At 34.2% G+C, this 27668-nt stretch overlaps 1 long non-coding RNA gene across 2 annotated transcripts; it reads left to right on the forward strand.

The window, feature by feature from the left end:
- Positions 1 to 27341, forward strand: LOC143661629 (uncharacterized). 2 transcript variants are annotated; one of them, XR_013164754.1, is made up of 3 exons: positions 1 to 59; positions 20005 to 20101; positions 27147 to 27341. It is a non-coding gene; the product is annotated as an uncharacterized LOC143661629 (long non-coding RNA). The 2 variants fall into 2 exon arrangements; XR_013164753.1 differs by lacking the exon at positions 27147 to 27341 and adding an exon at positions 20710 to 20838.
- Positions 27342 to 27668: the final 327 nt, after the last annotated feature.

Genomic DNA, 27668 nt, shown 5'->3' on the forward strand with positions numbered 1-27668 from the left:
ATTACTCATAGTAGTGACCTCAGGGCTTGACAGTGGGGGGATTTGGACCACAAAAATCAGTAAGTTTTGTTGAATGAGCAGTGAAATACTTTGCTTTGCTGATGATCTCTGGGTTTAAACTTACTCTGATGTAAACAGTCTGTAAAAGACAGTTGACAGCTGACTTTGAATAGACACCATCCAAAAAAAAAAAAAACTGCTCAATAGGAAACTTATAGCTTTGAAATATAGTGACGTTTTTGTCACTGAAATTTTCAAAAAAAAACAATCCAAAACCAACCCATCCCGACTTCCCAAATGGAAAAATTACACCTGATAAAATGTTGGTATTTGTTAGTAGAGATGTGATAGATAAAATTTAAGCATAAACTAGGTTCTTTGTTTATAGACCCTTAAAATTCTGTCCTAACCTTAATGTTTGTAATCACTGAATATGTGTCACTTTATTATTGCTAAAGGGTTTGTTTTATTTATTATTTATTTTAGTGTTTATAATCTGTTACTAATGACATATGGTAGCGTACATAGAAGCATCAAGTTTGTATACATTTGACATTGCATTGTTATGTGACATAACTTTTTTGTGGCTTTGAAGGTAATGCATAACCTTTGAGTTTTACCTTAAAATGAGGGTTAATAATATTTTGAATGGCCTGGATATTGATAATGGTAAAATATTTCAAAGTGTGTATATCAAAGTCAATAAAATTCATCTGGACATTCAAATTGTACCAGGTTCAACTAAGAGAAACATATTGTTATACCTGCCACCTGATATATGGTACAAAATATGATTTGGACACAATTTAACAAATATTTGTGTGTTCTGCTTAAAGTTTATTTTACTGCTGGTTTTGGAGAGGAATTTGGTTTCATGAACACAAAACAATACAAAACAATATGAAAGAACAAACAAAATACACCTACTCATAGATTCATAATATATACACCAAGTTCAAAACTCTGAAGTTTAGTATCTTCATCTATATGACATGGATAATAACATCCATCAAATAAAATTTTAGTTCATTGTGAGAATTAAATGTGATAATTATTAAGTCCATGTATGCGAAAGTTTGATTGAAGTGATATTTTGCTTTTCCCTCACATTTGATGTATTTGAATTTATCTCTTATTATAGAATCTAAAGAATAAATTATTTAATAACTACCCATTTAATTTCTCTGAACCATTTCATAAAAGATAAAAATGTTGTAAGAAGTCTCTAAGTCCCTAAACAACTAAGGCCTTTTTTAGCTAAGAACTCACTCATTTTCTACAACAGGCATATTCTAGCTGAGATAATTAGAAATGTTTCTATTCAGTATTCCCTAAATGTCATTGAATCTATTGTTTATTTGCAAACTTTGCATTTGAAATTTTATTTATTCTATTTACTAGGATTGCCCAGTTGGCATCATATTTTATTTGAAATTCTTATGTATCATTGTAGATATATTCCACCAAATAAAATCCACTAATTTGCTAGAATTTTAAATTTTTTCTTGAGATATTTTTCCCTGCTACTAACAACTGTTCAAGGATTTCCATTCTGAACAAAAACACAGGAAGCCTCTTCATCTATTCTGTCTGAGAGCTTATTGTTAAAATTCTATCCACAATGTGAATAGATGGCAAATATATCCATACATTAAGGGTCCTGTACTATTGTTGATCTATTACTGAGAAATAAATGGCTATTTACTGTTCTTGCTTAAATGTAATCCTAGTACTTGGTTTAGAAAAACATTTTAACTAGTGATGAATAAGAATGATAAAACTTTCCATCAAGAATTTTATACCCATTGTGATGACCTTGGTTAGTTTTTTTGGTTGTGGATATAGATAAATGTATTCTATTGTTTTTAAAGTTATATTTTATTTTTAGAACAGTTTTAGAACAGAAAAATTGAAAACATTGGAAAGAAAATTCTCAAGTACCTCACATACCTCTGTTCCTTATTATTAGCATGTTCCATTAGTATGATACATTCAACACAATTAATAATGGATATTGATAACATTATTAGCTAAAGTTCACTGCACAGTCATAATTCTTTGGATTTTGCTAGTGTATTTTTCTGTTCCATGATTCCATTCAGGATACTGCAGTACATTTAGATTTCAGGTCTCCTTGAGCTTCTCTTGGCTGTGAGTTTCTCTGGCTTTCTTGGCTTTTGATGATCTTGACTTTTTTGAGGAATACTTGCCTAATATTTTATAGGATGCTTCTTTACTAGAAGTTGATGTACATTTTCTCTAATGCTTAGATTAGGCGTACAGCTTTGGGGGAGGAGACGAAAGACAAAAAGAGCAATTTTCATTGTATTATACCAATGTGATTTGTGATATTTTACATCACCTGTCCTAAGTATATTTGTCATATTTCTCCACTCTGAAGTTACTCTTGTTTTCTACCTTTCTATAATCTATTCTTTGGAAAGAGTTTGCTATTTACAATCCACACTTATGGAGTGAGGATTTGTGCTTCTCATAATTTATTTGGGATTCTGTAAAATTTGTCTTTTTTATCTCATTCTTTCTTGCTTTATTTCTTCATTCATTCATTCAAAATTTATTTATATCAATATGGCTCAAGAATATTATGTTTTTACCTTCGGGCTATATGCGCATTGAACTTTATTTTAATAATTAAATTGTTCCAACTTTTTACATTGGGAGCCTTCATTTGACTCCTGTATTCCTTTGACATAACTCCAACAATGTCATATTTGTTTGATTGTTTGTTTTTTTATAAAAACTTCCTTACTGGCGCTTCAAGATATTCTAAACTCATCCTGTATATTTTCTGTCCTAATTCTAGAATCAGCCATTTCTCTAATGAACCTTTGTTCCTTCTATTGGAGAATGGTATTAGAAAGTATGATCTGAGTGCTGCGGACGCTTCTTGCTACTGGGATGTTGTTGTTTGTAGGCCCTCTCAGTTCACAGAACAAGGAAATACTTATGTGGCTATTAACCCTACTAAACTCTGTGTATATACATACCTAAACATATTTCTGTGGCTCTGACCAACTGTATCTGTAAAAAGATAAACCTGAGTTCACATGGATGTCTTCAAATCTCATCTGTTACCAAGTGATTATTCTAGCCTCCTTTCTCAATCATCTGTAAATTTCCACTCCCACCATAACATGCTATCCATTTATAAATTATTCAATTCTAGTGTACATACATGGTAGTATTAGAAGTGTTACCCTGTATCTCCTGGGAAGCAACTTTACCAAATAGAGAGCAGTGCACATGTGCAGTTACTTTTATCTTCAAGTATACAGACTCTATTCATTTCCACAGTTACTTAGCTCATCTCCTTTCATACATTTTAAATATAGTTAGATTCATCAGTCATGGTCTGCATATCTTCCTGGGATCCCCAAACTACTAATTATTCCTTTAATTTGCATATGTTACGTTCATTCATTGTGCTGTAAATGTGAATTTTGACAAATGCAAAATTCCATATATCCAATGTAAATTATCTTATAGAATAGCTTCACAACTCAAAAAATCCTGTGTGCATCACTGATTCAACTCTCTCTCCTCTCCACCCTGACCCATGGAAACTACCATTATTTTATTACCTTTTGTGTTTTACCTTTTCCAGAACATCATATAATTGAAATCATACAGTCCGTTGTCTTTTCAGACTGGCTTCTTTCAAAGCATTTACGATTCACCCATACATTTTTGTGGTTTGGTGACTCATTGTTTTTTTAACACTGAATACTATTTCCTTTTATGGATATACCATAATATATTTTTTCATTCACCTGCTGAAGGCCATCTTGATTGGTTGAAATAATTGGCAATTATAAATAAAGAAGATACAAAATTTGTATGCAGGTTTTTTGTGAACATAGTTTTCAAATCAGTTGGTAAGTACCTAGGATTGTGATTACTGAGTCATGTGATGAGACTCTGTTTTCCTTTGTACGAAGCTCTCAAACTGTCTTCTAAAGGTGCCGTATCGTTTTATGTTCCCAAAGACAATGTGTGAGAGTCCCTGTTATTCCACATCTTCACCAACATTTGGCATTGTTGCTGTTGTTGTTATTATTATTATTTTATTTGGATTTTATCCATTCTAATAGGTGTGTAGTGGCATCCAAATATTTATTCAATGTTCAATTCCCTAATGACAAATTCTTTGAGCCCTTCATTTTAAGTATAAGAACAGATGTTACTTGAAAGAAAGAACTGTTTCTCTCTCTTTGTGTGCATATATATATATGTGCACAAACATACATATGTACAATTAATTACCACATTCAGAGATACCCAGTGCTATAGTTTTGATGCATATACATACCCACAGTTCTTTATGCATTTAGAAAATAAGTGTAATGAATTTATTATCTGGATTTTGATAAAGCCTTTCAGTCTTGTGCCATTTTCATCAGGTCTGACAGGACTTGTTCATGGTTTTATTATATGGTGTCACTGTTGCTTTATTTCAGTTCTCACCAGCTCTTCACTAATACTCCTGTTAACATTTCCTATGGCCAGTTTTGAGAGACCTCATGGAAATCTTGCATTAACGTTTTCATTTTCTTTCAGAATAATTTAAAAGAGAACAAGCAACACTGACTTTTTTGGATGGCCAATCATAGCAATAATACAATTTAGAACTTGCAATTTGGTGAAAATAAAGGGCGATCAATTTTTGAGAAAGCTTGGTATCTTAGGATGCTTTCTAAGGAGAAGGAAGTTAAAAATGATTCATAATTGGTACAAGTTCCTTCTTTTCAGTTATTTTTCTTAGGAGAATATGGTAAACCATTACATGGGGTGGAGAGAGGGGGAATTAATTTCATTACTAAAGAAAAATATTATTAAAATTTCTCAATGCATTGTATTTTTGTATTGTTTACTGGTTTGAGATCAGTAGGCAGGAGGAAATTGCAAAAGTTTTTTGGCTAATGTGTACTAGAAAATTTCTAATCATCCATTGCCCTTTATGTTATGTGCATTTATTTAACTTTGCTATACTGTTTATATTGTGTACATTCTGGACAAATGAGTTCTAATTTTATAAAACCTAGTTCTAAATTAGCAAACTAGCCCATTTTGTATGCTTTGTGCAAAAATTCATATAAAGGCCGTCTTCTGAAAATGACTTTTGGAAATGAAATTGTAAAACCACATCTAAATGAACATATGTGCCTGTAACTCGTCCACTGGGTTGCGGTTGACAGAAGGAATGGGGAGAAATGAAGAACTCAAGACAGGAAAGTTTCTACTTGGAAGACACTTTTAGATATAAGCACTGTCACCTGTGTATAATTTAATTCAACATTACTCTGTGTAGAGTGGACAGATTTTAAGTCCTTGCTTAAACTATCTTTGTCTTTCTAGATGTTTGGAAGTGCACACAGCATGTTGGAAGTGGAGGTAGTGAAATAGCACATTTTATAGATATTCTTTGGTTAAAATTCATATGAAAGATCATTTGGAAGTGGAACGGTCAAAACAGCTCCAGACCAGCGCACTTTATGTCTGTGCTGTTTCAGGGAGGAGGGAGGAGGAAGTGCCAAGGGCTCTCTGCCAGTAAAGCTTTTGGTCAGGCATCATCATCCAATATGTTCTGTGCATTGTGTTTCACTTTACTGTGTATATAGCATAATATAATGGGCAAATGACTCCTAATTTTACATGATCTAGGCTTTCTAGATGTTGACAAATTTGCCAGTGTATGACGAAGTTAGTCAATGAATACATTTTGTTACATTTGTGTAAAAATTTATAGGGAAGATTTTGCTCTGGAAATGACAAAATTTTACTTATGGAAAAAATAATTGTTAAAAATCCCTCCTACGCATGGCAGGTGCAACCACTGGGTTGATGGACTTTGGAAGGGAAAGTGTCCTAGAAAAGAATGTCCTTATTTAGAAGACACTTTCAGATTACATCTTTTGTTACATGTTTGTGGTTTATCCAATGCTATTCTGTATATTGTGGACAAGCAAGTCCTTGTCTGAAACAGCTGGTCTTTCTAGATGCTTAGAATTACACAGTATATGTTAAAAAACAGAGAGTGTAAAATAATACCTTAAATACTGTTTTCTGTTAATACATAGGAATGGCTGTATTTGGGGAATGACATTGTTAAAACTGATATCTTCATGCAGTGTGCTGACAGCATGGTGGTGGGGGCATGGAATAAAACTCAGAGGAAAGGGTTCCCTATCCATGGTTTGTTAAAGAAGTTCAGATTGTTGGACCTTTTTCTTTATAGGCATTTTGTTATTTCTCTGTATTAAAAGACAAATCCTAATATCCAAATAATATTTTTAAAAGGGGTAATAAAATAAGCACTACAGAAATATCTTTGTGTTAGTTCCTGAGAAGGACTGTCTTTTGTGAGTAACCTTTCCTAATATACCTCTTGGAGTTAGATGTATTTGTGTACTTAGACATAGAAATGGTGAAGGAGGGAGAAGAGGATGGGCAAATGGAAGGGTTTTTTGCTAGTACCTCTATATCTAGGAGATACCTTTAGATTATTACCATAGTTTTATGTGAATTTTTTTGTAAAATACTTATGTTTATTGTGAATAGTATTCATTCTTTATTTCACAACATCTAAGACTTTTCGATGTCTTGAGGTGATAATGTATGATGAAAAATAGAGCTGGTAGAAAAATAGAGCTGGTGAGTTAATGAATTTATATATATCTTTTTATTAAATTAGTAGAAAAGAAGCATCTTTCACATGGAATTGCTAATTCACCTCTGAGCAGTGTATATCAGGACTTGTTCATTAGGGTAGCTGCAAAGCAGCAGAAAGAAGCTCATGGAGAGCAATATAGGCAGATATGTTTATTTCAGTTTTGATGTAACCATTGCACGTGCACTTTTTTTGGCTATAACATAAGAAAACATTACCAAATAATTAAATGGAAGCATACCTTTTTGCTAATATTTCAATGTAGATCTGATAATGAATTCTCTTAGATGTATAATACTTATTGTCCTCTAGCTTTATGTCTCATTTTAAATTGAGCATTAAGGAAAGGCAGGATTTGTAATTCACCAATATGTCTAGAAGCCAGTTTCCATTTTTGTCTTTTATGAAATTTTGTCCCCAAGAAAGACAAGTATACATTTTTTTTCCTCCTGGTTGAGTTTGTGTCATGTAGTCTTGGTTATCACAATACTCATGGCTTTGGGGCTTTTGATGAGAAAGCATGATACATTCTGCATCATCACAACTGCATAAAAATGTATACTCTGTTATGTATGTACCCATAATGGACCTAAAAGGATATGTCAAATTGTAAACTGGCTAGATTCTGAATGACTTTTGTGCTCTTCGCTTTTTGTGTTTTTCAGTTTTCTATATTGCACAATTAACTTAAAAGTTTGAAAACTGTTATTTTAAAAACCTTCAAAAAAGTTCACAATGCAAAGTTCTTACAGAGAAACTTTATTTTGCTGAAATTAACGTGATGTTATTGGTATAATTTAAAACTTTAAAAGCATTTTATCACATTTTGTCTTGTGAAGTATCAGTAAAAATAATTCCAGGATCATGAAGAGATGATCAAACTAAAGAAAAAGTGTTCCAAACAAACTATGTAAAATCTATAAAGTTATAATTCTTCAATTAAATATAGATTCAATACTTTGTAGTATAATTTCTCATATTGGATTTTAATTTTTAACTAAAATGTCAAATAAAGATCTCAATTAAACTTAATATAAATGCCACTAGGGAAAAAAAAGGAATAATTTCATCTCCCAAAGAGTGAACAAATACTTTTCAGCTTTTGTTTCCTTTCATCCTAAGTATATTCACAGCGATGCTAACATTTATTCCTCCTAAATCTTTGTTTCTCTTAAATCCTTGGAAGAAATAATTCCTAATGCTATATTAACAATTATACTATGGAAAACTTGGTTAAATGCTTGAGAAAATTAAGCATTATAGATGTTAATACTGGTCTTCCTCATTGTTAGAATAACCATCTTCTACTTTGAAAACTGCCAGAATGCGGCATACCATTCTAAACTTCTAAAAAGGGTAATTTATTAAGTTGCAAGTTTACAGTTCTAAAGCTGTGAAAATGTCCAATCTAATGCATCCATGGAAAGATACCTTGCTTCACGAAGGCCAGTGAAGTTCAGGGTTTCTCTCTCAGTTGAGAAGGAACATAGCAACATCTCTCCAGGTTTCTTCAATGGCTTGTCCAGGGCTCTGTTCATTCTGTTGGCTCTGCCAGTTCTGGAAGCTCTTATAGCAGTTTTGGTAGCTCTTGTAGCTCTCATGACTCTAAAGCTTTTTCCAAAGTAGTTCCTTCTTAAAGGACTCCAAAAAGCACCCCCACCTTGAATGTGTGGAGACAAATCTCCATGGAAAACATCTAATCAAAAGTTTCCACCCACAATTATGTGGGTCATATCTCCATGGAAGCAATAAAAAAGATACAACCCAGCAATATTGAATGAAGATTAAAGGACATGGCTTTTCTGGGGTACACATAGATTCAAACTAGCACATTCCACCTGTTGGACCCAAAAGACATATTCTTTCCAAATGCAAAATACATTCATTCTATCACAATATGAGAAAGCCTTAAGCCATTTCAGTAACAATACAAATACAATACAAAGTCAGAAACATTACAAAATCTCATCAAAATCAGCTATAGATATAGTCTGTCCTTAGGCAAAATTTTCCTCTGGCTCTGGCCCTGTAAAACTCAGAGCACGTTATTTGCTGTCAATATATGAATAAGGACATATATAGGATATGTACTCCCATTTCCACAGGGAGGGGGTCACCGGACTGAAGCTGCTTCAAAAACCTACAGGGCAAACCCCATTATATTTTAAAGTCTAAGAGTCATTTATCTTCAAGGTTTTAGAAAGCAGCAGTCCCACCCTTTCCAAGGGCTTACACAGTGGCCCACCTCTTTCTTAATGCAACCTTGGGGGACATTGGGGAGACTACCTTTTTCTTAGCTCCACACTCTCCAAGCATCAGGGCAACACCCAGGTTATCTGCCATCCTGGGGCACAAGTTCCTTCCCTTCACGACAATGTGGTGGCAGCCAGGTTCTCCCTAGTCCCTAAGGGATGTGCTTCCCTCTTTCCAAGTCCTAAGGCAGCAAAACTCTTCCACTGCATCGAGGTGGAAGGTCCTTCCTCTGCCTTCTGGGCAAACTCACCCTCTCTTACTTGCTTGGGTCTGCTCTCCTGGCAAGAGGTCTCTTCACTTCCAACCTTAGCCTTCATGGTTCTTTCTCTGAAGTTATTTCTCCTCCAATGTGTCCCTTTTCTGCCCCATTAGTTCAGACTGGCATTGGTTCCCTTTATACAGCTCCCACAACACTCTTGTTTGTTTCCTATGCAATGGGTTAGGATCATGCCCATCAAATAAAAGGACCCTCCATAAATCCTTCCTGGATAACTTCATCTTCAATCTTGGCTTTTTTCCAAAATGGTTGAATAGTTTTATGTTTGGTTAAATCTTCAGGTGGGGAACTATTCCCTGGGGTCTCCCTTTGTAGAAGCCAAGCATTGCCCAGACCATCAATGTCTGAGTTCAATTGTCAGCTTATCTCTTTCCTGTCACATTTCACTATAATCTACAAGGAGAAACTAGGCTATACTTTTTAATTTGGACAGCTCTTCTGCTAAATATCCAGGTTCATGACTGTTAACATCTGCCTTCCAGCCAAAGCCACTAGTTAATTTTGCTAGATTATCTGCCATTTTAAAGCAAGGATCACCTTCCTTCCAGTTTGCAATAACACATGCCTCATTTCTGTCTAGAGCCTCATCAGAGGTATCTTTACAGTCCACATTTCTACCAACAGTCTTTTCAAAGAATTTTAGGCCTTCCTATCAAGCTCCTCAAAACTGTCCCAGACTCTTCCTTTTATCCATTTAAAAAGCTGTTCCAACATGCTTGGTAATTGCAAACCACAGCAGCACCCCACTTCTCCAATACCAAAATCTCTTCTAGTTTGAAAGCTGCCAGAATATGATATACCAGAAATGGAACAGCTTTTTAAAAAGGATAATTAATTACAGTTTAAGGCCATGAACATGTCCAAATTAAAGCAAGACAATAAACGTGTCCAATCTAAGATATCCAGGGAAAGATACCATGATTCAATAAGGTCGATGAAGTTCAGGTTTTATCTCTCCACTGGAAAGGCACATGGCAATGTCTGCTGGCTTTCTCTTCAGACTTCTTCAATCAATGGTTTTTCTGGGACTCTATCCATTCTGTTGACTCTGCTGGTTCTGGTGACTCTTGTGGCTCTTATGGCTTTGTAGCTTTTTCCAAAATGGTCTCTCTTAAAGGGCTCCAGTAAGCAACCCTGCCTTGTATGGGTGGAGACATACCTCCATGGAAATCATCTAATCAAAATTCTCCACCCACAATTGGGTGGGTAGCATCTCCATGGAAAATTAAAAAAAAAAAAAAAAAAAAACTCCCATCCAGCAATACTGAATGAGGCTTAAAGGACATGGCTTTCCTGAGGTACACAATAGATTCAAAGTGGCATACTATTTTTATGTTTACAAAAGCACTTCAGGAACCATTAAACATAAAAGTTTCATTTGAGAGGTCTAAATCTAACTGAGGAGAGATGTCTTCCCAAACATGGAGTGTTCGAGATGATTGATATTAATTCCAGAACAAATACATCATAAATGCAGTTGAGCAGAAAACAATTCAAATCTTGGAGATCAGGCCAAGAAGATATATCAAATTCTTCCCGTATCACACAGGAGAATTATTAAAACTGCCCAAGAATCATAAAATTATTGAAGAATAATGCTTGTCTGTAGTATTTGTTTAGAAATCAGATACTATAAAGATTAATGCTAAGTTGTAGATTTCTTTGTTATAGGAAAAGTAACATCAAAAGGATATGACTATTATTATGGAACATTTAAAGAGTCAATGTTTAGTATCAATCATGTTCTGATTCTCTTATTATTTCTTCTATGGTTCTCCTCACGGACAGATTAACCTCTATTTCTCAAATGTTCTTGGAATCAGCTTTGCAATTTCATTGCTTCATTCATTAATGAAAGAGTTGAATATAAGTTTGACAAGTTCATTGTATACTGAGGAAAGCCATGTTTTTCACTTTTTATAAAACATACTTTGACAAATGAAACAGCTCTCTGAAACATTTTCCTTAATTTATTATTACAATATATTACATGAAGACATGCTTGTAAAAAAATACATTTAAAAACTAAAGTAAGAAATAATCCTCTTTGACCTTCAAAGTCTCATCCTTTTCCTCATAGATAATAGTTCTTATCAGTTTTATGTATTCTATTCCATGTGCTTTCATAGAGAATGAAAATATACACATATGCTTTTATCCAACTATAAATATGAATATATAAATTGCTTTGAGCAAAGATATGTATTCTCCTGTGTAGTAAAAAAATTAACCTTATCCAAAAAGAGCTCTAGATTTTTCCCTTGGCACGTGGGAGGTACAGAGCAGGTTGCTACAATGGTGTGTCATGAGAACAGACACCAGTTCAGAGCACAACAGAAACTTTCATCAAATGTTGTCTTTATTATCTGCACAGTATAAAGAATCCAGTAAGGGCAACTGATCTTTTTGTTACTTGCACAGTTCAAAGTCCCTAAGAGAAGGGGAAAATGTCCCATCATGGACCATCCCCAAGGGTGGCGAAAACTGCTCTGGGTCAGGGCTGGTAGATGGCAGCTCCACAAGCTCTACTTTACACTAGAGAAGAGAGAGACTAATCTGTACTGTTGCATGGATTTCATCCACATCAGGAGAGGGGGCCGTGTCACTGAGATTTCCTGTTTTTTTAAGGATCTGAAGCTGCTTGTTCCTAGTTTTTAATTTAGTCTGATAATAATATACATTTATATTTTTTCTTGCCCTCTCTTGATTTTAGTGCATGTGTTAAAGGGCCTCACTAATTATAATGTTTCCATTTCAAATTTCAATATGGATACCCCAAAATTTATTGAACCATTCTCTTATTATGTGAGTACTATTTCCTCAAGACCAATTAATATAGGATATTATTGCTAGTTTAAATGCTTTCCAAACAAATGACCAAAAAATGATACTAATTCCCTTTTTTTTTTGGTATGCTGTATGGTGGGAGTTCTATTTCATTCTTGAGACTATCCCCTTATTGTAGCACCATTTGTTGAGTTTTCATTTGTTTTTTTCAATTGTTTGTTTGCTTGTTTGTTTGGGAAATGCATGGGCATGGCCCGTGAGAATTCTGCCACTGAGCCATGGTTGCACTGCCCCCAACTCCTTTTCTAAATTCACGTTTCCTCAAAAAATGCAGGTTAAGCATATTTTCAGTTTCCTATTGGCCTTTTGCATTTCTTCTTCGATTTGCTGAGTTATATTCTGTGTTCATAGCTCTATTAAGTTACTTGTCTTTTCATAATTTATTTTAATGAATATGTTATATGTGCTCGATATTTATCATTTTCAAAACATATATTGTAAGTACTTTTTCTAGACAATTTTTGCTTTAAAAATTATATTGGGTGGGCCACAGTGGCTCAGAGGCAGAGTTCTCACCAACAAGTTCAATTTTCGATGCCTGCTTCTGTAAATAAATAAATAAATAAATAAATAAATAAATAAATAAATAAATAAAAATTAAAAATTATATTGATTGTAAATGTAAAGATTTTCTTTGTCATACTTTTTATTGTCTAAATCTGTGAATCTTCATTTTACTTCCTAATTTTTTTCTATGTTGTTTGTTGGGCTCACATTTCATTCTTTTTCCGAGTGAAAATTCCCTTATTTTAGCACCATTTGCTGAATGTGTGCCTGGTTTTTCATTTGTTTGTTTGCTTGTTTGTTTGTTTGTTTGAGAAGTGCATGGGCCAGGAATTGAACCTGGGTTTCTGGCATGGCAGGCAAGAATTCTACGATTGAACTACCCTTACACCCCTCCTATGTCTTTGGTCTATTTTTTTATTTTTTTATTTTGTTCCTTTATATGTAAAGATTAATTTTTTCATCTCATATTTGTTATATATCTATCAAAAATTTTAATGATAGCATATTTTATCTGAACTATATTTTATGGAATATATTATACAGGAAAAGAATTTTATTTTCCAGATTGAGAGCCAATCATCCCAGTAGTTGTTGTTGTTGTTTTTAAAAAGTGATTAGATGTGAATTTACATGTAAGACAGTATTCCCATTTATGCATATAAATTTATGTGGACTCTGTCCTGTTACATTGAACTATTTCCATTGACAAATAGAGAACTTTACCTGAATCTTGGTGTCCTGAGTTTTCTTATTCAGAATTTTGATATGACCTTTTGAAAAATAGATGAAGATGTGTTGGCAGTTAGAAATGAAACACATTGACAATCAGCAGAAATTAGGGTTTCAGTTTTTGTAATATTAAATAATCTTGTTCATATTGGAATATAACTAAAAATTTCCCACACAGAGAACTTTCCAAGCTTGTTTCATGTTCACCAGGAAGAGAGAAAATTCTTCTCATAAACAGTAGAATTTGAGGGAGTTCAATTTTTAGACTGTCTCTGTCAGATGAATTATTTTATTTGTGTTTACTTTTTAATATATAAACTATGCTGATAATGGAAATGCTAGTTTCCTTTTCTTCTACACCAAATAATTTCCTTTGAAATTTCCTAAATATATAAAGTGTAGTGCAAATTTGTGCCACCAGTACTTCAGTTATCTTTTTGATTCCTGGACAATTACTACTCTAGATATATACTGCATAAGCTGGTAATATTTTCCTAAAATGTATTTTGAGAGTGTCTGAATAATATCTTATTTAATATATAGTTTATTCACATGAAAAACAATAATTGACCATTTGATTCACCCTATCCAGACATGATATATAAATAATATATATATTTTAGGTTTCAGCTTAAGAACCTTTTTATAGTTTTCTGGTATATTTTTGTCACATATATCTTGCTAGAATTATACATAGTTATTATAGAGTTTGTATATTTGTTATTGAGGATTTTATTTTTATCTGGCAGAATTCATCACTGCTACCATTTTGGAAAATCCTATTTTTATATGTTAATCTTATATGGGAATATTTATTTTACACTAATATGAATAAGTTTACATTTAAATGTTTTGTGTATTTTTTTCATAGCAAATCATGTTGCCTACAGTGTTTATTCAATTAATTTTCCTTGCTTATTTCTTCAGATAGAACCTCCATGGAATTATTGGATAGTGCAAGTGATAGTGAATATTCTGGACTTACTTCTTTTTGATGGAGTTTTGTACCTAATTTATGTTTATTTTAAAATCTATGGTATTTTTAAAAAAAATAAAAGCTAAGGCATAGCTTATAAGTTATTTTTCATTACTAAGTAGTGAAATAATAGGGTTATTCACCTTGGTTCAATTATTGAAGAGAATATACTCATTTACGTATAGATGAGAAAATGTCAGTGCAATACTGGGAAAAGCTCTACTTGGTCATAATGTAATATGCTTAATTATACCTTATATATGCCAAGTCTTTTAACCAAAATTTAAAATTATCATCTCAAATTATTATCTACACATTAATTCTACAATCATCTTGTCTAATTTTAGGTAGTAGGATTATCTTTTTTTTAAATACTGGGGTTGAAAGTTATCTATATTTTTCTATGTTCTCAAAATTTATATGGCATAGAGCATATTTTCTTCAGAATTTGGTTGAATTCATCATAATATATTTGCCATATTTTAAAATGTGTCTTTGATGACCTTCAAAATGTTCCAAAGTTTGTGCACGCATCTGTTCAGGTTCCATACCTGGTTTTGTGTTATTTTATAGTTTATGATCCCTAAATTATCAATATATTAATCAAGATTTTCAAATTTATAATTCTATACATTTCTATGTATCTTTGATTATGCCCACTCTCATTCTTTATCTTTAATATGATGTTGTCTTAGTAATGTGTATTGTTCTCTCTGAAAAGCTATTATTTACATTACAAATTAATTATTTAAAAAAATTTTAGTTTTCTCTGTTTTGCTATTTTCTTCTTTAATTTCTTCAACTTTTTATGACATTTAGTTTGATGCTCTCTACCTGTTTCTTTAGTTTACTTGATAATTTATTTTAGTCTTTCTTATCCTTTAGTATTTTTTAAAAGGCATATCATCTGCCTTCTTTCTTAGGAAGCTTCTGTGTTTTTATTATGTAGTCCTCTTAATATAGTTCATTTTCATATAGTTCATAATCATTTCTTGTAAACCTTTGAAAAACATTCTATAAAAAGAGAGTGAATTTGCATGGATATGTGTACACATACTGTCAGCAATCATTGGTCAACATCAGTATGGTATATTTTAAATTACATGCGTATCGAAATTGAAGTTCCTAAAATGGCAGGATTTTGATCAAAAGAAAGTAATTAAAAATAAATTCATTCAAAATTCTAAATCTTTTCTTCCCTTAAGTTTTTTATATTAATAGTTGTTATAAATAAGAGCTGTAACCTTGGACAAAAATAATTCGAATTCTAAGTCTAACAATGATGGAGAACCAGGGTTGTCAAGATGATCAGTTGTCCCTCGAAGTGACATTTGCTACTCCTGTCCAGACATACATTGACAGATGTGTATCACAGCGTGTTTTGCAACTCCATGGAGCTATATTAGCCTGGTCGCATGTCTGCTGTGAGTCAAAAAGGACATGTTTTCTAATCCTAATTCTGACATGAAATGAGGAACAAATAAAGAGAGCTTGGTGGTAAAAATATAAAATGCATATTCTCCCCACAGTTGATAAGAGTACTTAAATTCTTTCTTACAAATTATTTCAACACCATCAATACTACTTTAAAAAATGGAACTGCATGTTAGGAACATTATATTAGTTTCTCTTATGCACTACTTATAAACCATTCTTTTCTCTCACAAATAGTGGCAAAGCAGTGTACATGATGTATATGTTTCTTTATATATATTTCTATGCCACACCATTTCTGGTTATCATATAGCTGCCTCCTACCACCCCAATTACAATTTTCAGTTCTGTTTGAAAGCCTGTACACAAAAATACAATTCTGAATTTTTTCTTAATCACAGTCGTGTCCCCCGATATAAATTTTAACATACTGCAAACTAGCCCAGAATGGTGATTCTGGGTTTCCCTACTTTTTTTGGTTAAAAAAAATGTTTTAAAAGAGTATTTCCAAAATAACTTCTATACTCACATCAGAATACAAAACAGAAGCCCCTATTTTTTCCAAGCTACTCAGATCTCTGATGTAACCAACTATTGCTGTAGCTGATAAACATATTGACTATGGTGAACTGCTGCTAGTGGCTCTCAAACTTGATTGTATTCTGGAAATGGGAAGGGAAATTTATAAAACCTTGATGCTCAGGACAAACATCAGACAAATTAAATAAGCCTCTCTACAAGTGGAACCCAGCCACCAGTAGTTTTCATGGCTTCATACCTACCTCAATGCACAACCAATGAGAATCACCGTGGTACTCCACAAATCTAAAATCTTACCCAAGAGTAACTATGTCTCTAAGAAGCTGGGGTTGTGTGTGTTTCATCATTTTATCATATTATGGGTTAAATTTCACCCCAGAAAGATATGATAAAGTCCAGTTCCTCAAATGTGATCTTATTTGGAAACAGGGTCTTCATAGATATTAGGCAAATTAAAATGAGGGTGTGGTGGAGTAAGGCAGACCCTTCAACCAATCTGATCGATGTCCCCATAAGAAAAGGAAATTTGGACACACACAGATGGGGGGATAATCCCATGTGACTAATGAGGCAGAGAACCTTATGTGCTGCCAACAAGGCACCACCAGCAGCCAGGAGAGAGGCACGGAGCAGGCACTTTTCTACAGACTTCAGAGGAAGCATGACCCTGATGACACTTAGAATTCAGAATTCTAACCACCAAAACTATAAGAAATAACTTTCTATTGTTTTAAGCAATCCAGTTTGTGGGGCTTTGCTATAGTAGCCCTAGGAAATTAAGACATCCTTCCCATCCCACTATTCCTAACTTTGCAACTCATATAGCATAAGGCTATAACTTTTGTTTATTGAAAATGTTTACGTACAAAATATGTTGGATGCTGGCAAGGAGGACTGGGTAAGGGGATATATGTGTGCATATTATTTTCCAGGTCAGAAATGGATAAGTAACTCCTTATGCATTGTCAGAAAATTAAAAAGATATAGAAAAGGGTGTAAAGAGAACAGCTTTAAAGAAAGTAACTGACAAAAAAGAAGACTTCAGCCAGATGATTAAGGTCAACATCAGCCGTGGGAAGTCAGGTTGATAGCACATAACTTTGACATTTTCAGGTTAAAAAGCACTGTCTTAGTTTGCTAAAGCTACCAGAATGCAGCATACCAGAGAAGGATTGGCTTTCAACAAGGGGATTTATTTAGTTAAAATTTTATGTTCTTCTTTCATCTAAGTTTCTCTGTCACGTGGGAAGTCATATGGTGATGTCTGCTGGCCTTCTCTCCTGGCTTCTGGGTCCAACAGCTTTCCCCAGAGCAGTTCCATTCTACATCTCCAAACATCTGGGCTAAGCTCCAAGTGCTGAATTGAAGTATGCTGAGCTAACTGAGTTCTCTTCTGACCTCTCTCTTTTAAAACTCCGGCTAATTAAATTAAACTTCACTTATTGTGGAAAGCACATCCCTTAGCCAACCACAAGTGTCATCAGCCATAGATGAATTTCACATACTGATGATCTAAGTCCACAGAAACAGGAAAACGGATCATCATCACCTGGCCAAGCTGACACTTGAACCTAACTACCACAAGCACCCAGAAAGCAAATAACCTCAGTTTAATAAGAGGAACGATATCTGGAAAATGTCAGTTGAGGGACATTCTATAAAATACCTGACCAGTATTCCTCAAACCTGCTGGTCATCAAAAATGAGAAAAATCCATGAAACCATCACAGCCCAAAAGAGTTTAAAGAAGCATGAACTTTAAATGTGAATTGGAAACTTAGGTAGGATGCTAGAACAGAAAAAGGACTAATAAAATGCTAAGGAAATCTGAACATATTTTGGAACTTAGTTAATGATGTGTCACCATTCATTCACTGTGACAGATTTATAATACTAATATTAGATGTTAATATGGGAATTCCTTTCTATAATAAAATCTTATTATGCTTTCAAAAAAGAGATAGAGGATGCAAAAAGCATTTTATCTACTTTACGAAGGCAATATTAAAGTTGGCTTTATTTGAAAATTAAATATGAAATTGATACTGCAAAATTACAGTTTTCAATAGTTCGGCCCACCCTATCTGGTGTGAAACAGAAACGAGTCTTTTGGTAAGAAGGTGAGTCTTTTTCAGATGCACATACAAGGAACTGGAGGAAATCTTTCCACGACTAGTTTGATGTGAGAAAAAGACTCAGGTTTTCATAGCTCAAGGAGACAAAGACAGGGCAAGGGTCAAGCAAAAGACAGAAAAGTAAAAAGAACAACAACAAAAAAGCAAAAAAAAAAACTTAGTAAGGGTCATAAGATTAATTAAAATTGATTAATGGTCAACTGCTTCATTCTTGTTTAGTAAGTATATCTCTTATTATTCTACCTCTGGCAACTTTAAGCTGTGCCCTTAATCACAGTGAGAGTTTATACACTGATATAAAGCTCCCATGGGAAGAGACTTGTTCCTTCTTTCTTTGTTGACCATCTCAGCTTCTCGGACCTTTGACCTTCAGGTCAGGAAGGTGATGATTTACTGGGCCAGATGGTGTTTCTGGCACTGTTCCAGTCTGATAGATGTTATCTCGTTCCTGAAAGTGAAGCTGAGAAGATACGGTTAATGTAAGTAGAAACAGAGGGTAAACTTTTCAGATTAGATCAACAGCAAGCTATTCCAGGAGGGCTTTAGACCTGAGATGAATCAAAGCTGCCCGAGTGAAGAGATTATAATAAACATGTTCTAGCTCCCAAAGTCTGTACTAAGCATTTTCCAGCAAAAGAATTATATCGAGCATCTTTTAAACTATCCAGCTAACAAAATAATGAAATTACTTATTCTGTGAACATAGTATGCACGGCAGTGGCAATTCACAGGTACTGGAAGTATCTACTAGGTTTACTGTTGTGCCAAAAACTTCCTTGTATTTGATCATTCTTTATTTAACTAAAACTTTTTATAAACTTCATGTGAATGATTTCCTAATCTATATCTCTCCATATGATACTCAAAATCATATTTCCTTTTGCTGCAAACTTTTTTTTATAGATTTGTTTCTCCTATATTTGCACAGAAGTAATACAGAAGGAACTGTGGAAATCACTATGTCCTTCCACCTGAACAAAACTGAATTTATTATTTCCTCCTTATCCTCTCCCCTCAAAACTGAATCTGCACCTCTCAAAATATCCCTAGTTTTCAAATTCAAGAAAATATTAAATCTATTATTCTTCCAGTCCTACATCTAGAGAAGTAATAAATTCTATTGACTCTTCCACGAAGATATTTCTGCTTTCCATTATTTCTGACATCACATTCAACATCCTGTCCTATAGCTACTGACATTTCTTTGAACATTCAATGAAGTCAGTTTTCTCTACCTTTAATGCAGTCTCAACCTTCACCATGACCTCTTCTCCACCAACACCTGCAATAACTTCCTTTTGTCTGTAATGTAAGGAAGAATTTCTGATCTTGGCATTTAGGGTTCTTCAGGTTCTGATCCCAACCTATCAGTTTTATTTCACGTTTTCTAAAACATGGGTTTTCCTGCTCTGAAGGTCAGCATCTCGTTGTCAGTAAACCTGTCATTTGTATTCATGCCACTGTAACTTTAGGTCTTTTTATCTATCTTGCAGGGATTCTTCCCTGACAATGATGCCTCTTCCCATGGTTACTGTGATGGTCATTTTTCATGAAAACTCTAAATATTTTCTAGCATAAATAAGATAACTGAGCTCAGTTTTGTTCTGCTCTATTCTAGCTGTTATTCCAATTTGAATATAATCTTCATGAAAACAGATGCTGTCTTAAATGGTTTTCAAATATCTGCCTCACTCCAAGGAGTTCTTTATGAAAATGTGAGTATCTCTGGAAAAGGTAAGTAATTATGAATAAATTAACATTCATTTGTATTTCACCAGGGACTACTTTTTATTTTTATAATAGTTGATAGATCCCAGAGGGGTTAGGAAATTAAATTGGGAAGAAAAAGTCCAAAGATTAGGGAAATCTAGGGGAAAATCATAGAAGTCTGGGGTGACAGATCCTGTCAAGCACAGCACCAATTGACAGGTGAAAGCAGTCAGGAAAGTAGAAACTTTCTCATTGAGGAGTTAATGAGAGCCCTTCTAGTGTGATCTCCTGTGAAAATAGGAAACGCTGGCCTGGAGAACCTGTTCTAACGTTAAGGAATAAAATACACTGATTTCTATCCTTGCATGACTCTCAACTAGATATGATTCTCTTGACTAATATTTTCAAATTCCTTAATTGTCAAAAAGAGGTGAAAACAGAGCTTTCATTTTTGAGTGATCCAAAAGGGATTGATAAATCCATTATCCTGACTTCAGAAATACTTCAAAAAGAAGCTCGCCTGGAAGCATATACCCTATTCCTGACTGGGGACCTTGACTTCTCTACTCACGCTTGTTTTCTTTGTTGGTTTGTTTGTTTTGTTTATTCTCAGATACAAATGCATCTATACCTGGAGCTTCTCTAGAAAATCACAAGGGAATATCAAAATTGGGAGTAAGATCTTTGAAGGAAAACTATGCTGCCAAACAACATTAACTTGCTTTAACCTCTACAATACAATTGGTACCTGAAACAATGTTTAGAAGTGATTTTCTCATTGCTAAAATGGTGTTCTTGACTCACTAAAATTTTCCATATATCTAGCTGCATTTAAAAAGACATTAGAAAGACTTAAAAACCAATCAGGGGTGAGGTGCCAAAAAGAAAACAGATATAAATTACAATAAAGTATCAGCCCCAAATTACTGACACTATATTCCTTACTTGATATAAATTAAGAGAGAACTTTGATGTTCCCCCACAAAAATGCATCTTTTGTATTTAGGAAAATAATAATAAAAATAATAATAATCATGCTTTTTTCTTTGAAGAGAGTGCAATTTACTTTTGCTCCTAATAAGAACATGCTGAATTTAGTATTTAACAGATGATTTGAACTTTAACATTTATTTTTTTAAATTTCCTTTGATAAAAGTTGGTCTTCTGAATGTTTGCTTAGTTTTGACTTTTATTTTTTTTATCAAATCAAGATAATCTGTGTATAGCAAAATATTTAAAACTGAACAATATCGATACTGAATTCTTTGAATCTGATTGGAGGACATTCATTTTCTTCCCATAAGCTAGAATTCATAGTATGTGTTCCATAAGCTTTGATTTACCGAGATTTATTTTTCAGTTTTATTAATTTAAGGTGCTCCTCTTCTCCATTTTGTTTTCCTAATAGTTTGCATAAATATTTTTCAATGGTCAAAAAAGTTTGCACCTTGTGGTGCAAGTCTGATAAGAGTAGTATAATGTTACCAGAAGGAGGAACCTCAAAAGTAACATAGCTGCATAAGAGGTAAGGCAGGGACCTGAAGTTTATTTTAAATAACCACAACCAAAGATCTTGCCTATTCAATAGCATTAATTTCTTGTCCAAAAAGTTTTCACCTCAAAGTAACCTGTCATCAATATGACCTTTTATTGCAGATAACATTTAATAACTTCACCGACCTTCCTTCAAAGTGGTAAACCACTGGAAATCATCTCTTTTTAATTATATCTTCTATTATTACCAGTGCATTGAATGCTAATAGGAAGAAGAATGAATAGGGAAAAAGTACTTAGTTTTAGTTTAATATCAAATCACTGATTGTAAAGGAGAAAACAAAGCTATTCTCTAACATATATTAAGTGTATTTTTAAAAAATAAGAAGGCACACCTTTAATTTTATGTTCTAATGGACAGTAAGTAAGCATTTATTCATTAGATTGCTGACTTATAAGATTTCAAGTAAATAATGAGTAGGTTAATGTATTAGTTAGGGTTCTCTAGAGAAACAGAATCAAGAGGGAACACTTGCAAATATAAAATTTATAAAAGTGTCTCACGTGACCGTAGGAATGCAGAGTCTAAAATCCACAGGGCAGGCTGCGAAGCTGATGACTCCGATGGATGGCCTGGATGAACTCCACAGGAGAGGCTCACCAGTCAAAGCAAGAATGGAACCTGTCTCCTCTGAGTCCTCCTTAAAAGGCTTCCCATGAGTAAATTTAGCATCACTAATTGCAAAAGACACTCCCCTTTGGCTGATTACAAATGGTATCAGCTGTGGATGCAGCTGACGTGATCATGACCTAATCCTATGAAGTATGCTCATTGCAACAGACAAGCCAGGGCTTGCCCAATCAGCTAAACACGTACCACAACTTGGCCAAGTTGACACCTGTCCCTAACCATGACAGTTAATAATTAATTAATTTTGCTTTCCAACTTGTTTTGAGAATGTGTGATTTATTATGCAATGGTAAACTTTTTCTGCAATTAATAGAAATTAAATAGATATAGGTGTAAAATGCCCTCCAAACATTGACTAAATAGCCTGGTCATGGAGATTGCCAAGTTGCCATAAGCAATTACAGTATATAAGCACCTTTAATATAAGTAAGGAATTCACAACAGTTATATGAAGTAAAGCACCAGTACCATTTTTCTAGACAGATGGGAAAAATTCCATTTTTTAAAGACCCTTTCCAAGCATTAATACCTGATAGAAAGAGACTTCTTTCAAGAAGCTCAATCTTTTCCATTTTAAAGGGAGGTATCTTTGCATCTTCCTCACCTTTCACATGTAATGTATAGCAAGGGCACATTATAGTTTTTTTAAAATCATTTTTGTTTTAGCTTAAAAGAGTAGAACTAAAGAGATATTATGATTCTTTGTCCTGTTAAATAAGCACACATTTCAATTCCTCTGTGCACACCTCCATTTACTAAAAACCAACAAATCTAAAAAATCCAAATAAAATAATGCACAAAACAGAAATAAAAGCTTCAGCTAAGCGCTCATCATATCTTTGAAAAACCAAAAGACAAGATACAGGAATTTAAAAGGAAACAATAGAATAAACTCGGAAAGCATATAACTAATTACTTATTTTGTAGATGAAATATTTGGCTATAGAATACAATTACTACTAACTAATTCATTAAATAGATTTCAAAGTCAACTAAGTCATTTGGTGATAACTGAGGATCTTTTGCAAAATGGAGAAAGGCTCAAGCTTCTACTCTGCTTAGCCTCACGCATTATGTCTAAAAGCCTTTCCTGCCTCCAACATCATCATAATGACATTTAATAGTTGAGAAGTCAAGGAATACTGATCTGAAATATCAGTCTTCTCCGCCCAAAAGATCCACAAGGAAGTTATGCAGAGGCTCTCCATAAATGCAAGCCAAGGAATGTTTTATGGTTAGGTGGGCTTGGGCCCCAAAGGCTGAGGCAAAAAATAAAAGATAAGTTAGGTGCAGACATTTAGATCACCCCTTCTCCCTAACCTAGATGAGCATATATAATTTTGGTCTGATGCTGATAGTCATATATCCAGAGAGACAGCAAATCAGTCATCTTTACACCAATGTCCCCAGATCATCTGTACAACTAAAATATAAGAGGAGCCACAAATGTAAGCCACATGTCTAATTTGAATTTTTCTACCAGCCACATTAAAAATGAAAATAAAAGAAGCATGTGAATGTCCTTTTAAGAACATAATTAGTTTAATACAATATATCCCAATGATTTCATTATTGCAAAATGAAATCAATGTAAAATTTGTAGGTATGTTATTTTTACATTATTCTTACACAGTAAGGCTTTGAAATCCAATGTACATTTCAAACTATACATCTCAGTAGCCACATTTCAAGTGTTTAATAGCCACGTATAACTGGCTGATGTTATACTGGACAACACAAGTCACAAACTTGCCTCTCTTGGCCTTGGACTTGTTTCTATTTCTACATGAGATGTTGCTGCTACAGGAAAGAAGAAAGATAAAAGGTGAGTGTAGGAGCTGTTTTCCCTCTTATACAGCTGGGCTGTGGCCCCTAATATGTCAGTAAGGTGGAAGGGAGATAGAGAAAAAGAATTATGAAAGACAAAGTCAATTTAGCACTAGTTCCAATGAGCTTGAAACTCGGGAAGAGTAGGGAAAAAGTGAGAGTGGGTGGGAGTAAAGTAAACTCTGACTATTATACTCTAGTAATAAGAAATGTGAAAGCAAACCACATCTATGAGTGATACTTTAACAGGTATCTCTTTAAGCTCTCTATTGAATTCTGATTCCTTTCTCTTTGGGTTAGCTCTTTGTTGGGAGACTCACATTTCTCCATATTTTGCAAGCAGAGGCACTGACCACATTTTTTTTTTTTTTCTGGAAAACAACCTTGGAGGATAGCAAAGTACCTCCCTTAGAGTCAGAAAGCAGTTTGCTTATAGTTTTGGGAGATAGAAATGGGATATGCTGCTGGTACAGGGGCACTGTTGACCATAATTTACGGCCTATTATAAGAAAATATGGATTCTCTAAACTCAGGGTTATTCTCCTGTAATTGTGCTGCCTGCTCAGGTGTCATATGACCCTCCTTGCATTTTCTTGTGGCATTTAAAGCACAGAAAACAAATGCAACAACAACACTCACGCTGCTGATTGCTCAATGAGCAGTAAAAAACTGTGTCAAACCAACATCTGTGAAACTGTGATGGGCTAACTTGCTAGTCTGCAAGTATGATAAAATTCAGACCCTTCACAGTCGACCATCTTGTTCACTAAAATTTTCTAAACTGACAGCAGCAGGAATGTTGAGTAATAAGGTTCATGTGGATAGAATGTCACATTGCTTCATCAGATAATAGGAAATCAGTTAAATATTTATTTAGGGTCTACTGCATTCATGGCATTCCATGTGCTCTAAGGATAAATGAAAAGTGTCTATCTATACAAAATTTGATAAAATATATCACAGTAAATAGTATAATATATGATATAATATAACAACCTCATGGTATCACCAAAAGATGACAGTCTATTTAGAAAATGAATGTATATATGTATTAAAGAAGAAAATTTAATGAAATCATAGAAGATCAATATATATGGATACTGAGCACTGGGGTAAATGAGAAGGGTGATTGAATATTTTAAATTTAGTAAATGGAGAATGTGTTCACTTCGGATGACAAGATCCTTAAGGGAAGAGCAAGAGTTAGGAAAGTGAAAAAGAGGGTGGGAAAAGAGCACCTATGGAAAAATCATGAAAGTGAGAAACTCCAATGAATTTTTGGTTAATGAGTAGGTCAAGCTAGAAGAGGAAAACGTGCAGCCTGAGACACAGGAGCAGGTAGAGATGGAATGGATGGCCGCAGATGGTAAGAGGCCTTTAATCTCAGTCCAGGCAGTTTACTCTTTATTCTTTAATTAATGGAGTCCTTAAATATTTTTGTGGCTTATAAATGAATGTGTTTTTTTTTTTTTTTTTTTAGGAAATTAAGTGCTGTTTCTTTGTCTTTAATTCTCAAACTGAATTACAAGTCGGAGGAGGTTCAGGCCCCCTATCGCTTAGTAGGTGTCATATTTAATGACACTTAAAAGCTGGACCTGGAAGGAATAACCTCCACATGTATCCATTGCACAAAGGTTAAGGTTATACTATTTTTTCATGTTTACAGGAAGCAAATATCACATCAGCATTGATCAATGTCTCTGCCATTAACAATGTCATTTACAAAAACAGAGAAACTAAACCATTTTTGACTGATGTTAGCATAAAACAAAAGTGGCATAGGTACACAGAAAACAGAGGAGATAGAAAAATGCAGATTCAAATTAGTAAGAAATTAAATTTGTAAATGATCCAACTAGTAAAAAAAAAAAACTAAACGAGGCAGTATGTGGCCTCTGTAACTCAGTAGCAAATTACTATTGAACTAAAAACAACAATTAGAATGTTTTGTATTTTTTGCATACCCACCTACCTCTGTGATAATTGCCAATGAAGGAATTACATGGTTCACTAAATACTGAATTCAGCAACTCCATACCACAGAGAACAATCCTAGCTAATTGAAATGTGATGCATTAATTGCTTAGCAATGCAAAGATATTCTTTGTTTTCCTGTACCAAATTTGCACTGGCCAATATGCTTAAATATTATGCTTATTTCATTTTAATAATTATCAAAGAATTAACAATGAACTATTTTAAGTTCTTCCTTACCTTGTAGTGAATTAGATCTACAATTATAGTTGCGTATGTATATATAATACACATGTATCTGTTTATTTGCAGCTATAAATATTTTCAACTATAAATAGTTGCATATATATTGACTTATGGTTATTTAGTTGATACAAAATTGTGCCAGAACATGTGGGAAAGAAGACAGATTTGATCTCATTTCCACTATAGTAGTGACCCAGTACTGTGCATAGACCTCAGCCAGTCAACCCTTGTCTTGGGTCCTAAACTTCAAGGGCTGCTCCCTTTGGGGTTCCATTTCCTAAGTACACTCTGGTGACTAGAATTTTCTGGTTGGCAGAGATATTCCCTGCATATCAAAGTATAAATCCTCCTAGCCAGAAGCATATTTCTCAGAATTTTCTATAGACTGCTCATATGGCAAGGACCGTCAGTGGCCCGTGGTATCATTGTGTAGAGTGATATGAGTCCAGGTAAGGTCCTATATTGTGCCTATCCTTGCTTCTTCCTTTCAGAGCACTCTACAACTATGTACCCTTCAGGCGTGGTAGTTAGATGCCTTGAGAAACCTGGAGACTTATGCCTTTGTTGCCTTCTAAGGACTCTGGTTTAGGTGGGTGGCTTGGTGAGCAGATCACACCCATTGGCCATTATGGCATTTCTTGCTCAAGATTGGAGGCCTGTCGGATTGGGACCAATATGCTGATTTTGATTGACTCTCTTGTTAATCAGTGGACAAGTTCAGGGATCTGGTCACCATTGGTCTGTCGCTGACTCATTTACTTGATCTGTGTGCACTTGACTCTCTTCCCATCCTGTTCTGATTGTTGACTTCTCTCTAGTCCTACAGCAACCAAGACAGGTGGACTTGATGACAAGCTCACTCACCCTGTGAGTTCCAGACACCGACGGGCAGTCCACGTATGAATGCAACCTCTTCTCTCGTCCCTCAAAGGGGCCCATGACTATCATAACCAGAAGTTGTATGTGGAAGGCCAGGATGTGGTCGACATTGAAAGAGATTACATTCTAGTAACACAGTGCTTAAACATACCTCAGGAGGAGTTATTACTACAAAACCTGTTGTTTTACATGGACATTATAAAGTTCTGATTGCTAAATATATCATGATCCTGAAACAGATTATTTTACATTTTTCAGCATTCACTGGTTAAGACTGTGTTCTAGTTTGTTAGCTGCTGGAATGCAAATTACCAGAAATGGAATGGCTTTTAAAAAGGGGAATTTAATAAGTTGCTACTTTACAGTTCTAAGGCTGAGAAAATGTTTCTATTAAAGCAAGTCTGTAGAAATGTCCAATCAAAGGCATCCAGGGAAAGATACTTTGGTTCAAGAAGGCTGAT

Source organism: Tamandua tetradactyla, chromosome 17 (genome assembly GCF_023851605.1).
Source record: "Tamandua tetradactyla isolate mTamTet1 chromosome 17, mTamTet1.pri, whole genome shotgun sequence".
In the NCBI taxonomy this organism is placed as follows: Eukaryota; Metazoa; Chordata; class Mammalia; order Pilosa; family Myrmecophagidae; genus Tamandua; species Tamandua tetradactyla.